Consider the following 14,982-nt stretch of genomic DNA (forward strand, 5'->3'; position numbering starts at 1 on the left):
TGAGGTAGGGTGAGGTAGGGTTAGGGCTCTCATTAGGGTTGGAAGAAGAGGAGTTTGGATTTGATATCCCGCTTTATCACTACCCTAAGGAGTCTCAAAGCGGCTCACAATATCCTTTCCCTTCCTCCCCCACAACAAGCACTCTGTGAGGCTGAGAGACTTCAGAGAAGTGTGACTAGCCCAAGGTCACCAAGCAGCTGCATGGGGAGGAGCGGGGAAGCGAACCCAGTTCACCAGATTACGAGACTACCGCTCTTAACCACTACACCACACTGGCTCGCCACTGGTTGGACGTGGAGCTAGGGCTGCCCAGTAGGGTTGGGGTCAAGGTGAAGGTTAGTTTTGGGCTAGGGTTAGGGATAGGGTTGGAGCTAGGGCTTTAGAGGTTTAGAGTTCATGTTAGTGTTACGGTCAGGGCTATGGTTAAGGTTAAGGTTTGCTTTAGGGTTAGGGCAAAGGCTAGGGCTAGAAGTAGGTTTAGAGCAGGGGTAAGTAACTAAGGCCCATGGGCTACAAGCGGCCCACGAGCTGCCCCTGAACCAAGCCACCCGCTCAGCAAGTCCCCGCATGCTGCACAAACCAGCGCGGCATGGGTACTCACTTCTGCAGTGCAAAAATCATGTCTGTTCAGACACCAGAAATGTCTGCTGGAAATCGCAGCCGTGCGTGTGCGCTCACATGCGTACGCAATCCAGCCCACAGAGGGATCTCTGCTGGAGTGAACCAGCCCAGGCGAGGTAAACCTTGCTGACCCCTGGGTTAGGGTTAGAACGAAAATTAGGGTTAGGGCTGGAGCTAGGGTTAGGGTTAAGTTTATTTTTTATTATTAAATGTTTATTAGTATTTTCAATAATAATAATAATAAATAACATACAAAAATAAAAACACATAAAATTTCAATTGCTTATTTTCTTTTACCTTATTTCTTGGACCTCCTCACACCTCCCCTTCCTGTATTCCAATTTAAATTGTTAGCTCAGCAAATCCTTATTACTTATTTCTCAACCTTAACTTAATAATTTATTTTAACATATTATTATTTTACTTTTTCTCTTTAGTCCATTTCCTCAATTTATTTTTGCTAACCTTATTTTCATTTGATTTAGTTCATTTTAAAAACCAGTTTTGCCTTATCCAAACTTAAACATCAATACTTATACATCAATACTCATTATTAAAACATTTTTCTAAGATCGACCAATATTCCCTTCCATGAATTTCCCAATTTTCATACCAATAACAAAACAGAATAAAAACAGAACAAATTATAATCATGTCCCCTTTGGATTCCCAAACTCCACCCCCCCTTTCCCGGTTTCAGTTCTCAACAAGTGTCCATCAGTCTCAATCTACTATCAGCCTGGAGATCTCACATCCGAGGCTCTTAATTCTCTCTCAGTTCCTCTCTGCCGGTCTTTTTGATAGTCCTTAATATTGAACACCAAATCTCGGAGAGGCTCCGGCCCAACAGGATCCATGTTTCTTCCAGCCAGACCTCCATACTTAAAAGTGGAGCCTATGGGGTACTCCAAATCTTGTTTCTTACTCCTTTCAAGACCAAATGTCCCCAAAGCTCCGACTTCCACCATCAAATTTGTAATACTTAGGTCTTCAGATCTCCACATAAGGAGATCTTTCCATTTTTCAATCTCCAATTCAGGGCGACTTTCCACATCAAATTTTTATCTTCCTTTGTTGCCATCATGTCAGGCCTCAAGCTCTCCTTTAACACCTGCAGAATTACAGCTCCTCCACCTTTTTCTTCAAAGACAACATCTATCTCCTCCAAATTCTCAAAGCTCTCAAGTTTCTCTTTGCCCAGTTGAATAGGCTTCCTGATTCAAATCCTTATCAAACTCAATGATGTTGTTTACTGTTAAGTCCAGAGTTGTAACATTTGTAGCCAAAACATCAAGTTGGCCTTGTATCTTTCCCAAGAGAACAAATGCTCTGTCCAATTCCGCCTGGATTTTCCCTCCTCCAGCCATTCTTGTAATGTCCCAAAACCCCCTCTAGAGGGATTTTGGTTCCTTGATATTCCTTTCAGCTCAAATCCAAAAGTCAAGTTAGTTTGTATCAGCTCTTCCTTATTTTCAAATTGTAACAAGTATAACCAGCAGAAACAACAAAAACAAAGTTCTCTTTTTCCGTCTTGACAGCTAATTTGACAGGCTCAATCAACAGGCTCTCTCACGGGGCACTCCCGGGTCCGGGGGGGGGGGGTGACACTTCAGCTCCCAAAATTAGTTCTTTATCCTCCTTCTTATACTGCCAAACCATGAAATTAAAATCTTTGACCAAAAAAGAAGAGTTCTCTCGACCCTAGTTAGCAGGTCCTTTGCTTTAAATTATTTACAAAACGGGGAGGCGGACTTCCTGTTTAAGCCTTCCCCGATCGTGCCTAATTCATTTAAAAAAATTCTATAAAGATCCAATTTCCGTACTAATTACAGATGGTTACTATACAGTCTGATTGCTCACAAGAACTCCGCGCTCTCCGACAATGGCAGTGCGGCTTCACTCCGCAGAAGGAGCAGTTTTTTTCAAGTACTTTATTACGGTCATAGACCAGCATAGACAAAACATATGCATAAATAGCATAACAGTATGAATCCAGGCGAATAATTATTAAATAAATAGGAGCTAGAACCAAACATAAATTTAAACATATACATAGAATACTTAAATAAGGATAGATAATGGGTGAATAAAAATTTATAAGAAAGATTAAAAGATCAGTTAACACAGCTATATGGGGTGGGCTTCAGAAGTGCGGATCTAATAATATGGGCCTTCAGTTTAGGATTGAATTGTAGCATAGATCATTCTTCGTAAAATATCTATCATGGCAGCGAAATATCTGGTGACTGAATATGTGACTTCTGGGCTCTCTTCCTGTGAACCAGACCAAGTTTTATTGCGGCAAAAGCCAGTGACACTGAACACCACAAGATCAAACAAAAAGAAATCAACAACAACATCAGAAAAGAAAAAAAAAAGATTACACAAGGAAACTTCGCAGTGTGCCATTCAACAGAAGAAATTTACGCTTCCTGATTACTAAAGTGCAAAATTTGGCCACCTCATATGATATTGAGCTTGAGGAATCTTCCAGAAGGTATTTTCGTAGAATTTATACCCCAGAAGGAGCAGTCTACTCTCAGCACCGTGCCGCTCACCCCATCCCTGTTCCGGAGCCTTTAAAAAGGCTCCTTCGCAGCTTGGGGGGGGCGCAAATGGTGCCCGCCGAGTCACCACGCTCACAGGCTTCACCGCCTGTGATTTTTAAGGGTCCCCGCATCGCCGCAGCAGCAAGACCCGATCCTGCGGAGCCGATTCCCTCCGGAGCTCAGAGGGAATCCGCCATTAGTCGATCGCGCTAACCCAGAAGTCGGTTAGGGTTAAGTAAACGGTTGGGGTTAGGGCATTTAGAGTTGACTGCCCAGCAAAGCATTCGGCAGAGAGCCTACAGCCCAAAGAGGGCTGGATTTCATGAAGGAAAAATGCATGAGGGCCGACCCAGGGTCAGAGCAAGGGGGACACCCCAGGAAGAAGGGGCCAGAGGGGACTCAGAGAGCAGCAGCTGGAAATCAGGACCAGCTTCCCCACCAAAGAGCAGTAGGTGGGAGGAGTCCCAGGTATCGGGATCAGGCTGCTCACCGCCAGCGGGAGGAGATGAGTCAGGATTGGCCACGCCTCCATCGGAGAGCGAGGAAACGGTCAAGAGGAAGGTTGGAAGCTGGGCGCGCGCCAAGTTCAAATGTACAGGGGAGCGGCACAGTGGGTAGCCCGGATAGGGAGCCAGGTCCTAAAGCCCGCCGAAAGGAGGGACAGGAGTCAGGGGGGTCAGCGTCAGAAGAGTCCAGGAAGGAGGAGACACCGGGGGGCAGAAGGACCCAGAGGAGAAAGGAGCAACGGAAAAGGTGGAGTAAGGCTAGAGTCTTAAACTGGTGTACAGGGGGTGGAGACTCAGACAGGGCTTCGCCGATCTAGCGTCTAGACGTAGGGCTGCACGCTGCGGCTTGTAAATGGAAACTGAACCTCAATAAAGACTTTTGTACATTACTACCGGCTAGCGTTGGTCCTCTGTGAGCTGGGACCTGGAGGCAGCTCTGACACCTACGCTTACTGTGTGATCAAGCTGGGAAGTGGGACTCCTGACATTGATGCCACAGAAAGAATACAGTTTGCCAAGAGAGCAAAAGGTTGAAAATTCTGCTCCATCACCCGCTGCTGCTGCCACAATAAAAGTGACAGCTGCAGTGTGCTCCATGGAGGCTGACCTTTCCTCCTCCACCGCAGCACCCTCTGTCCCCCATGCAGCCTCTTGGGGGGGAAAGGTGCTGCTGGTGTCCTCTCCTCCTTAGGGAGGAAATGGCAGGAGCTGCTCTCTAGGGTCTCCAGGGGTCTGCACCCGCCTCGCATGATTCAGAGTGGACCCCTTACCTACAAAAGATGAGGCCCTTGAGTCCCCCTTCGACCAAAAGATGAGGGTGATTTGATTCCACTTCCCGATGGAAATCTTCACTCCTGCCTTGTTTCCTGGTAGGGAGGCGCCATCTTGTGGTTCACCTCAGGTGCCAAAATGTCTTGGGTCATTTCATTCCTGGTGAGAGGGACACGAAGTGGCTGTTCCTCTCAAAACACTTGTTTGCTTTCTTTTGGTTTATTTCACTTCATTTTGTGTTAACGCTAAATGAAGTAAAATAAGCTCAAACAAGAAGAAGAAGAAGAAGAGTTTGGATTTGATATCCCGCCTTTCACTCCCTTTAAGGAGTCTCAAAGCGGCTAACATTCTCCTTTCCCTTCCTCCCCCACAACAAACACTCTGTGAGGTGAGTGGGGCTGAGAGACTTCACAGAAGTGTGACTGGCCCAAGGTCACCCAGCAGCTGCATGTGGAGGAGCGGAGACGCGAACCCGGTTCCCCAGATTAGAGACTACCGCTCTTAACCACTACACCACACTGGCTCTTATTTGTCTTCTTTCTATGCATGTTGACCCAAAAACACATTTTGCTTTTTTTGGGCTTACTTCACTTCGTTTTGCGTTTTTGGGGTGAATATGCATGCACACTCAAAAAACACGAAACAAAGTGAAATAAGCACAAACAAAGCTTATTTGTGCTCGATCTATGCATATTGACCCAAAAAACACGTGCTTTGCTTTGTTTGGGCTTACTGTGTTTTGCGTTTTGGGGTGAATATGCATGCACACCCAAAAAACACGAAATGGAGTGAAATAAGCCCAAACAAAGCTAATTTGTCTTCTTTCTTTGACCCGTAAAACACATGCTTTTTGCGTTTTTTGGGTGAATATGCATGCAATGACTAATTTTAAGCCATGACACCCCTTCTGTTTCTTATATGCATAAACCCAGTTTTGTCATCAATTCATTATGGCATGTTCCTGGCAACAGCTTGGTAAACAAATGAATACAGTGGTACCTCAGGTTAAGAAGTTAATTTGATCTGGAGGTCCGTTCTTAACCTGAAACTGTTCTTAACCTGAGGTACCACTTTAGCTAATGGGGCCTCCTGCTGCAATTTCTGTTCTCATCCTGAAGCAAAGTTCTTAACCCGAGGTACTTGTCAGGGGCTCAGGAGCAGAGGCGCAGGGAAGAGAGGAGATGGAGAGCGAAGGGGAAGAATCTGAGGGGAGCGTAGGAGAAGATGACAGTGGCCCGAGAGATTCCATGAGCCTCTCCAGCGAATCGGAAGATTCACAGAAGGAGGCGCCTATGGCCAGGGCAAGGGGGGCCCCAAGAGGGACGCTCCAGGAGCAAGGGGCCAGCGGGGACTCCCAGAGCAGCAGTTGGAGATCAGGACCAGCTTCCCCACCAGAGCGTAGTGGGGGGGAAGAGTCCCAGGTAGCGGGGCCAGCGTATTCCCCGCCAGGGAGAGAAGATGAGTCAGGGCTGGCCACGCCTCCATCGGAGAGTCAGGCAAAGGAGGGGAGGTCAAGTCCAGCGAGCCTCCCGGAAGAGGGAAGCAGTGACAGGAGCAGTATAACGGTCAGGAGGAAGGTCACTGGGTTGGCGCGAGAGACAAGTTCAAATGTACAGGAGCGCGGGACAACAGAGAATGAGGATTGGGAACCAGGTCCTAAAGCCCGCCGGAGGCAGGGGGAGGAGTCAGGTGACTCAGTGTCAGAAGAGTCCAGAAAGGGGAATGCCACAGCGGGCAGGAGGACCCAGAGGAGGAGAAAGCAACGGAAGAGGTGGAGCAGGGCTAGGATCTTAAACTGGTGTCAGGGGGGAGGAGATTCAGACGGGACTTCAGCGGTCTAGGGTTGAGACATAGAGCTGCGCGCCGCGGCTTTGGAATCGAAACTGAACCTTAATAAAGACTTTTGTATATAACAAGAACTGGCGTTGGTCCTCTGTGAGCTGGGACCTTGGGCAGCTCTGACAGTACTATTTCTGGGTTAGCGGAGTCTGTAATCTGAAGCGTCTGTAACCTGAAGCATCTGTAACCCGAGGTATTGTCTTGTGATTGATTACCACACGTTTGTTTTGATGTGGATTTCATTATTTCCAAGTTCACTAATGCAGTGCACGATTGGCTATCTTCATACATTTGGATGGGCAAATCTAGGTCTTTTAGTACCTGGATAAACCACATTACATGCTAGCAACAGACTCCCGTATTAGATATCTTCAGTGGTAGCGGCAGCAGTATAGGAAAAGGCAGTAGAGGCGGCAGCGGCAGCAATAGGAGGTAGAGGCAGCGGCATAGGCACAGGCGGCAAAGGCACAGGCGGCAAAGACAATATAGGTACAGGCGGTAAAGGCACCAGCGGCATAGGCAAAGGCAGTAGAGGTATCGGCGGTGGCGGCGGCATAGGAATTGGCGGTAGAGGCATCAGCGGTAGTGAAAGTGGCACAGGCCGTAGGTAGAGGCACAGGTGGCAGCGGCACATGCGGTGGAGGCACGAGACAGTGGCAGCAGCACAGGTGGTAGAGGGACAGGCGATGAAGTCATCAGTGGCAGTAGCACACGCAGAGGTACAGGCATTAGAGGTACAGGCGGTGGAGGCATCAGTGGCACAGGTACAGGCAGCAGCAGCACAGACAGCAGAGGCACAGTTGATAGAGGCACAGGCGGTAGCAGCGGCAAAGGTGGTAGAGGGACAGATAGAGGCACAGGAGGCAGAGGAGGCATTGGTAGCGGCAGGGGTGGCAGAGGCACAGTGGCAGCGGCACAGGCAGTAGAGGCACAGGCAGTGGAGGGGAGAGACTCCATCAGGCAAGGCCTCCTTCCACCTGCCTTGCCTCACCCTCTGGCCCTAGAAGTCCTCATAAGTTCCTGGAGGAAGAACTGTGAGGGGAGAGACAGGTGGCAGTGGCACAGGCAGTAGAGGCACAGGCAATGGAGGCATCAGTGGCAGAGGCAGCGGCACAGGTGGTAGAGGCACAGGTGGCAGCAGTACAGGCACAGGCAGTAGAGGCATCAGCAGCTGTGGCAGAGGCATACGTGGTAGAGGCACAGGCGGCAGCACAGGCAGTAGAGGCATAGGCGGTGGAGGCACAGGCGATAAAGGCACAGGCAGTAAAGGCATTCGCAGCAATGGTAGAGGTACAGGCGGCAGTGCCAGAGGCACAGGCAGCATAGGCACAAGCGGCGGTGGCATAGGTGGTAGAGGCACAGGCAGTAGAGGCAGCAGCGGCTGCAGAATAGGCACAGGCGGTGGAGGTGGCAGGCGGTAGAGGCACCAGTGGCAGCGGCATAGGCAGTAGAGGTATCAGCAGCAGCAGCATTAAAGGCACAGGCAGTAGAGGCAGCAGCAGCAGCACCATAGGCGGTAGAGGCACAGGTGAAAGCAGAAGCGGTACAGGCAGTAGAGGTACAGGCAGTAGAACCATGAGCGGCATCGGCATTGGTGGTAGAGGCACAGGTGGCAGCGATAGCGGCACTGGCAGTAGAGGCACAGGCGGTGGAGGCATCAGCAACAGTGGCAGAGGCAGAGGCGGGAGAGGCAGATGCAGACGTGGTGGCCGTAGAGGCACAGGGGGTAGAGGCATCAGCGGCAGTGGCAGTGACACAAGTGATAGAGGCATCAGTGGCAGCGGCACAGGCAGTAGAGGCACATGCCGTGGAGGCATCAGCAGCAGTGGCAGAGGCACAGGCAATAGAAGCACAGCAGCACAGGCTGTAGAGGCACAATTGCTGGGGCAGAGGCACAGTCGGTAGAGGCAGAGGCAGCAGTGGTAGCGGCACAGGCAGCAGCAGCACAGACAGCAGAGGCAAGGGTGGTGCAATGGCCTGGGATTCAGACTTGGATGCTGAACTTGAGGAATCCCAGCCTGCATAGGAGTCCCCGTCTCCAGAACCATCTGAGCCGGGGCTGGGGCATGAGCCTGAAGGGTCCTCACCTGTGCTGGATCTTCAGGTGCAGGCACCAGCTGAGTCTGCTCTGGCTCCTGAGGTGATGGAGGACCCATTGCCTGCAGGTGCTCCACTCTCAGCCCCATCAGAGGAAGCTGAGGTTGCCTCTGGGTCCGGTAACCCTCCAGCCTCTCCTGAGCTGCAGAGAGGTGAAGGGAAATAACTTCCCGCAGGAGGAGTGCTCACCTCCAGGCCAGGAGAGGCGAGTCACCAGAGGATCGGGGCTGCCCTAAGCCTCGGGGCAGATAAAAGCCGGCCAGTCCCAAGTTGCGGGAGCAACATTGTTGGTTGCTACTTCCTGCCTGAACCCTGTCCTGCTTACTTGCCTGACCTCCTGACCCGTCCTGGCTCCCTGCTTGCATGCTTGTCCCTGACTTCACTCGACTCCCTGCCCTGCACCCAGCTTCATCTACTACAGCAACACAGGCGGCACAGGCGGTAGTGGCACAGGCAGTAGAGGCACAGGCGATGGAGGCATCAGCAGCTGTGGCAGAGGCATACGTGGTAGAGGCATAGGCGGCAGCGGCACATGCAGTGGAGGCAGCAGGACAGTTGATAGAAGCAAAAGCGGCAGCAGCAGAGATGGTGGAGGCACAGGTGGTAAAGGCATCAGCGGCAATGGCAGAGGTACAGGTGGCAGTGGCAGAGGCACAGGCGGTGGAGGCATCAGCGGCAGTGGCAGAGGCAGAGGTGGTAGAGGCATAGGCAGCAGCGGCACAGGCAGTAGAGGCACAGGCAGTGGCAGCACCAGCGATAGGCACCGGCATAAAAGGCACCAGTGGTAGTGGCATAGGAACAGGCGGTAGAGGCACCAGTAGCAGCAGCAGCAGTAGAGGAACAGGCGGTAGAGGAATCAGTGGCAGTAGCAGCAGCACAGGAGGTAGAGGCACAGGGGGTGTAAGTTTTGGCTATTTGCAGATTAGTTGCGCTGCAGAAGGCGTGCTGGGGAGACTACACATTACAAGGAATGCAAAAATAACTTTTGCTAGGTTTCAATAACAAAAACTCCTTTTACATTAATTATAATATATCAATAAGCATGGCCCAACCACCAACCCAACCACCAGGGTACTGAGAGAACTACGTGCTGCTCTTTATATACTATACCCAACTGCTTAATCACCACAACTTAACAGTACCTGCCTCACAGCTGTAAAACTAGGTCAGGTTATTTGCTCTTAAAGAAATACACATCTTGTGGAACAATAATGAACCTTCAAATTTAAAGAGACCATTCAACAGGAAGCACAAGCAGTAGTGGCAGCGGCAAAAGCAGCAGCATAAATACAGGCATAAAAAGCACCAGCATTAGAGGCAGAGGCACAGGTGGCAGAGGCATCAGCGGCAGTGGCAGCAGCAAAGGTGGTAGAGGCACAGGCGGAAGTGGCAGTGGTACAAGCAGTAGAGGTACAGGTGGTGGAACCACAAGCGGCGGTACCAGCAGCAGAGGCAGCAATATAGGTACAGGCAGTAAAGGCACCAGCGGCAGCAGTAGCGGCATATGCACAGGCAGTAGAGGCCTCAGCGGTAGTAGCAGCGGTATAAGCACTGTTAGTAGAGGCACCAGCAGCTGCTGCATAGGCTTAGGCAGTAGAGGCATCAGCGGCTTAGGAACAGGTGGTAGAGGCATCAGCGGCAGCGGCAGCAGCATAGGCATTGGCATAGGCATAGGCACAGGCATAAAGGGAACACGCAGCATAGCCACAAGTGGTAGAGGAACCAGTGGCAGTGGCATAGACATAGGCATAGGGGGTAGAGACACCAGCGGCAGTGGGAGCAGTACAGGCACAGGCCGTAGAGGCACCAGCAGCAGCGGCAACAGCAGTACAGGCACAGGCGGTAGAGGCATCAGCGGCAGTAGCAGCAGCAGCAGCAGCAGCAGTATAAGCACTATCAGTAGAGGCACCAGCGGCTGCTGAATAGGATTAGGCAGTAGAGGCACCAGTGGCATAGGCACAGGCGGTGGAGGCATCAGCAGCTGTGGTAGCAGTATAGGTACAGGAGGTAGAGGCATCAGCAGCAGCGGCATAGGCTTAGGCACAGGCGGTAGAGGTATCAGCGGCAGCGGCACAGGCGGTACAGGCACAGGTACTAGAGGTACAGGTGGTGGAAGCACAAGAGGCAGTGGCAGAGGCGGCAGAGGCATAGGTGGCAGTGGCAGCAGCTCAGACAGAAGAGACATAGGCGGCAGTGGCACAGGCGGCAGAGGCACAGGCAGTGGAGGCATTTGGTAGAGGTACAGGCGGTGGACGCATCAGTGGTAGTGGCAGAGGCACAGGCGGGAGAGACAGATGCACAGATACACAAGTGGCAGTGGCAGTAGTAAACGTAGTAGAGGCACAGGCGCTGGAAGCACAAGAAGCAGCAGCACAGGTGGGAGAGACGAAGGTGGGAGAGGCGGTAGATGCACAGGCGGTAGATGCAAAGATGGCAGCGGTAGCGGTACAGGCAGTAGAGGCACAGGCGGTTGAAGCATCAGCGGCAGTGGCAGGGGCAGAGGTGGGAGAGGCAGATGCAGAGGCAGTAGATAAACAGGTGGGCAGCAGTACAGGCAGTAGAAGCACAGGCGGTGGAAGCACAAGCGGCAGCGGCACAAGCAGCAACGGCACAGGCCGTAGAGGCACAGGCAGTAGAGGCATAAGTGGCAGAGGCACAGGTGGTAGAGGTACAGGTGGTGGAAGCACAAGAGGCAGTGGCAGAGACAGAGGTGGCAGAGGCACAGGCGGCAGTAGAAGCAGCTCAGACGGAAGAGGCATAGGTGGCAGCGGCACAGGCGGTAGAGGCACAGGCAGTGGAGGCATCAGCGGCACTGGCAGAGGCAGAGGGGGTAGAGGTACAGGTGGCAGTGGCAGTAGCTCAGGTTGAAGAAGCATAGGAGGCAGCAGCACAGGCAGTACAGGCATAGGTGGTAGAGGTACAGACGGCAGTGGACGCAGCACAGGCATTAGAGGCACAAGCAGTGGAGGCATCAACGGCTGAGGAACAGATACAGGTGGTAGAGGCACAGGCGGTGGAAGCAGAAGAGGCAGGGGCAGTGACACAGTTGCTAGAGGCACAGGTGCTCAAGGCATCAGCGGCTGTGGCAGCAGTATAGGAACAAGAGGTAGAGGCATCAGCAGCAGTGGCATAGCACAAATGGAAGACGCTCCAGCGGCAGTGGCATTGGCTTAGGCACAGGTAGAGCAGCCATCAGCAGGAGTGGCACAGGCACTGGCAGAAGAGGCACCAGTGGCAGGGGCATAGGCTTAGGGACAGGCGGTAGAGGTACCAGCGGCAGCGGCACAGGCAGTAGAGGCACAGGTGGTAGAGGCGCAGGCAGTGGAAGTACAAACGGCAGTGGCAGAGGCACAGGCACAGGCACAGGCGGCAGTGGCAGCAGCTTAAGCGGAAGAGGCAGAGGCAGCAGTGGCACAGGCGGTAGAGGCACAGGCAGTGGAGGCATCAGCGGCACTGGCAGAGGCATCGGCGGTAGAGGTACAGCCGTCAGTGGAAGTGGCACAGGCTGTAGAGGCACAGGTGGTAGAGGCACAGGCGGTGGTGCCATCAACAGCAGTGGCAGAGGCTTAGCGGTAGAGGTACAGGTGGCATTGGCGGCAACTCAGGCGGAAGAGGCATAGGCAATGGAAGCATTTCATAGAGGCAGAGGTAGTGGAGGCATCAATGGCACTGGCAGAGGCATAGGCGGTAGAGGTATAGGCGGCAGTGGCAGTAGCTCTGATTGAAGAAGCATAGGTGGCAGCGGCACAGGTGGTAGAGGCACAGGCAGAGGTGGTAGAGGCACAGGCAGCAGCAGTACAGGCACAGGCAGTAGAGGCACAGGTGACAGAGGCACAGGTGACAGAGGCACAGGCGGTGGAAGCACAAAGGCAGTGCTAGAGGCATAGGTGGTAGAGGCACAGGTGGCAGTGGCAGCAACTCAGGCGGTAGAGGCACAGGTGGTAAAGGCACAGGACTAATTTGGTAGAGGCACAGGCAGTGGAGGCATCAACGGCAGTGGCAGAGGCATACGTGGTAGAGGTACAGGAGGCAGTGGAAGCGGCACAGGTGACAGCAGCACAGGTGGCAGCGGCATGGACACAGGCACAGAGGCACAAGCAGGCATCGGTTGCAGAGGTAGAGCTACCAGTGGTAAAGTCACAGCCAGGGGAAATACAAGAGGCAGGGGCAGCAGCACAGGCGGTAGAATCACAGGCGGTTGAGGTATCAGCAGCTGTGGCAGCAGTATAGGCACTTTGGGTAGAGGCATCAGCAGCAGCGGCATGGAAACAGGCAGAAAAGGCAAAGGTGGCAGAGGCATAAACGGCAGTAGCAGAGGCATAGGCAGCAGAGCCACTGGCAGCAATGGCAGCAGCTCAGGCGGAAGAGGTATAGGCGGCAGCGGCACAGGCGTAAAGGCACAGGCAGTGGAGGCATTTGGTAGAGGCACAGGCCGTGGAGGCAGCAGCAGCAGTGGCAGAGGCATAAGCTGTAGAGGTCTTGAAGCAGAGGCTTGACAACCATATGTCAGGAGTGCTCTGATGGTGTTTCCTGCTTGGCAGGCGGTTGGACTCGATGGCCCTTGTGGTCTCTTCTAACTATGATTTTATGATTCTAGGTAGTAGAGGCACAGGTGGTAGAGGCACAGGCAGTAGAGGCATCAGCAGCTGTGGCAGCAGTATAGGCACAAGAGGTAGAGGTATCAGGCGCAGCCACATCGGCATAGGCACAGGCAGTAGAGGCACCAATGGCAGCGTCACAGGCCTAGGTGGTAAAGAGACAGGCAGGGAATTTTACCAGCTTCTTTACAAGAATATCATGGGGCACCTTGTCAAATGCCTTGCTGAAATCAAGGTAGGCTACATCCACTACGTTCCCTTCATCTACCAGGCTTGTAATTCTGTCAAAAAACGAGATCAGGTTAGTCTGACATGACTTATTTTTCAGAAATCCATGCTGACTATTGGTGATCACAGCATTCCTTTCTAGGTGCTCACAGACTGTTTGGTTAATGATCTGCTCCATAATCTTCCCTGGTATGGATGTCAGACTGACTGGGCGGTAATTATTTGGGTCCTCTGTTTCCCCTTTGTGAAAATAGGGACAACATTTGCCCTCCTCCAGTCTACCAGGACATCGCCTGTTCTCCATAAATTCTCAAAGGTGACTGCCAGTGGCTCTGAGATCACATCTGCCAGTTCTTTTAATACTCTTGGATGCAGTTCATCTGGCCCTGGAGACTTGAATACATCTAGACCAGCCAAGTATTCTTGTTTTTTTTATAAATATTTTATTAGGTTTTTAATAAACAAATTTCCACTTTCAAATACATACTTCCATGAATCCAATGGACTCCCCCCATCTCCCGAGCACTGCATTCCCTGTGTAACCAAAACCTCAGCAATTTGTTAACTTGTTTTATACATAACAATATATCTTCCATTTTATCGTGTTATCTGATGTAAACATTTCAATACAATTGCATTAATTTTTAGTTTCCACACAATAAAAATATTTCATTACCTCACTTCTGTCTTATAGTGTCTTATTTATCAATTCAGAAATTTGCCGATACTGAAGCTATACCTTCCTAGTAAGGAGCATTTTTTAACATTCATACAACTTATAATGCTTTTTCAAATAGTCCTTAAAATTTTTCCAAACTTCCTCCGTTTCTTCTTCTCCCGAGTCTCGAATTCTGCCAGTCATTTCAGCCAACTCCATATAGTCCATCAGCTGCGTCTGCCATTCTTCCAATGTGGGTAGATTTTGTGTCTTCCAGTGCTTTGCCAACAAAATCCTCGCTGCCGTAGTAGCGTACATAAAGAAAGTTCTATCTTTCTTGACCATCCTCTGGTCCACCATGCCCAGAAGGAAGGCCTCCGGTTTCTTAGGTAAGGTGAATCTCAGCACCTTTTTTAGTTCATTATGTATCATTTCCCAGAAGGCCTTCACTTTCGGGCAGGTCCACCAGAGGTGTAAAAATGTCCCTTCCTCTTCCTTACATTTCCAACATTTATTATCGGACAGGTGATATATCTTTGCAAGCTTGACTGGGGTCATGTACCACCGGTATATCATTTTCATAATGTTTTCCTTCAAGGCAGTACATGCCGTGAATTTCATTCCGGTGTTCCATAACCTTTCCCAGTCTTCAAACATAATGTTATGCCCCAAGTCCTGTGCCCACTTTATCATAGAGGATTTGACAATCTCATCCTGTGTGTTCCATTTAAGCAGCAAGTTATACATTCTCGAAATTAGCTTAGATTTTGGCTCAAGCAACTCTGTTTCTAGTTTCGATTTTTCCTCCTGAAAACCCACTTTTTTATCTGCTTTAAAAACTTCCTGGATTTGAGCATAATGCAACCAATCTCGCACCTTGTTTTTTAACTTTTCCATACTCTGTAACCTCCATTTATCTCCAATTTTTTCAATTATTTCCCAATATTTAGGCCAGTGGGCCTCCATATTGAGTCTTTTACGTGCTTTGGCCTCCATCGGTGAAAGCCACCTCGGAGTTTTACTCTCCAATAAGTCTTTATATTTTGACCAGACCATGAAAATTGCCCTTCTGACAATATGGTTTTTGAACAATTTATGAACTTTAACCTTGTCAT

This window comes from Podarcis melisellensis (genome assembly GCF_964234715.1).
Source record: "Podarcis melisellensis genome assembly, chromosome: 18".
Classification (NCBI taxonomy): domain Eukaryota; kingdom Metazoa; phylum Chordata; class Lepidosauria; order Squamata; family Lacertidae; genus Podarcis; species Podarcis melisellensis.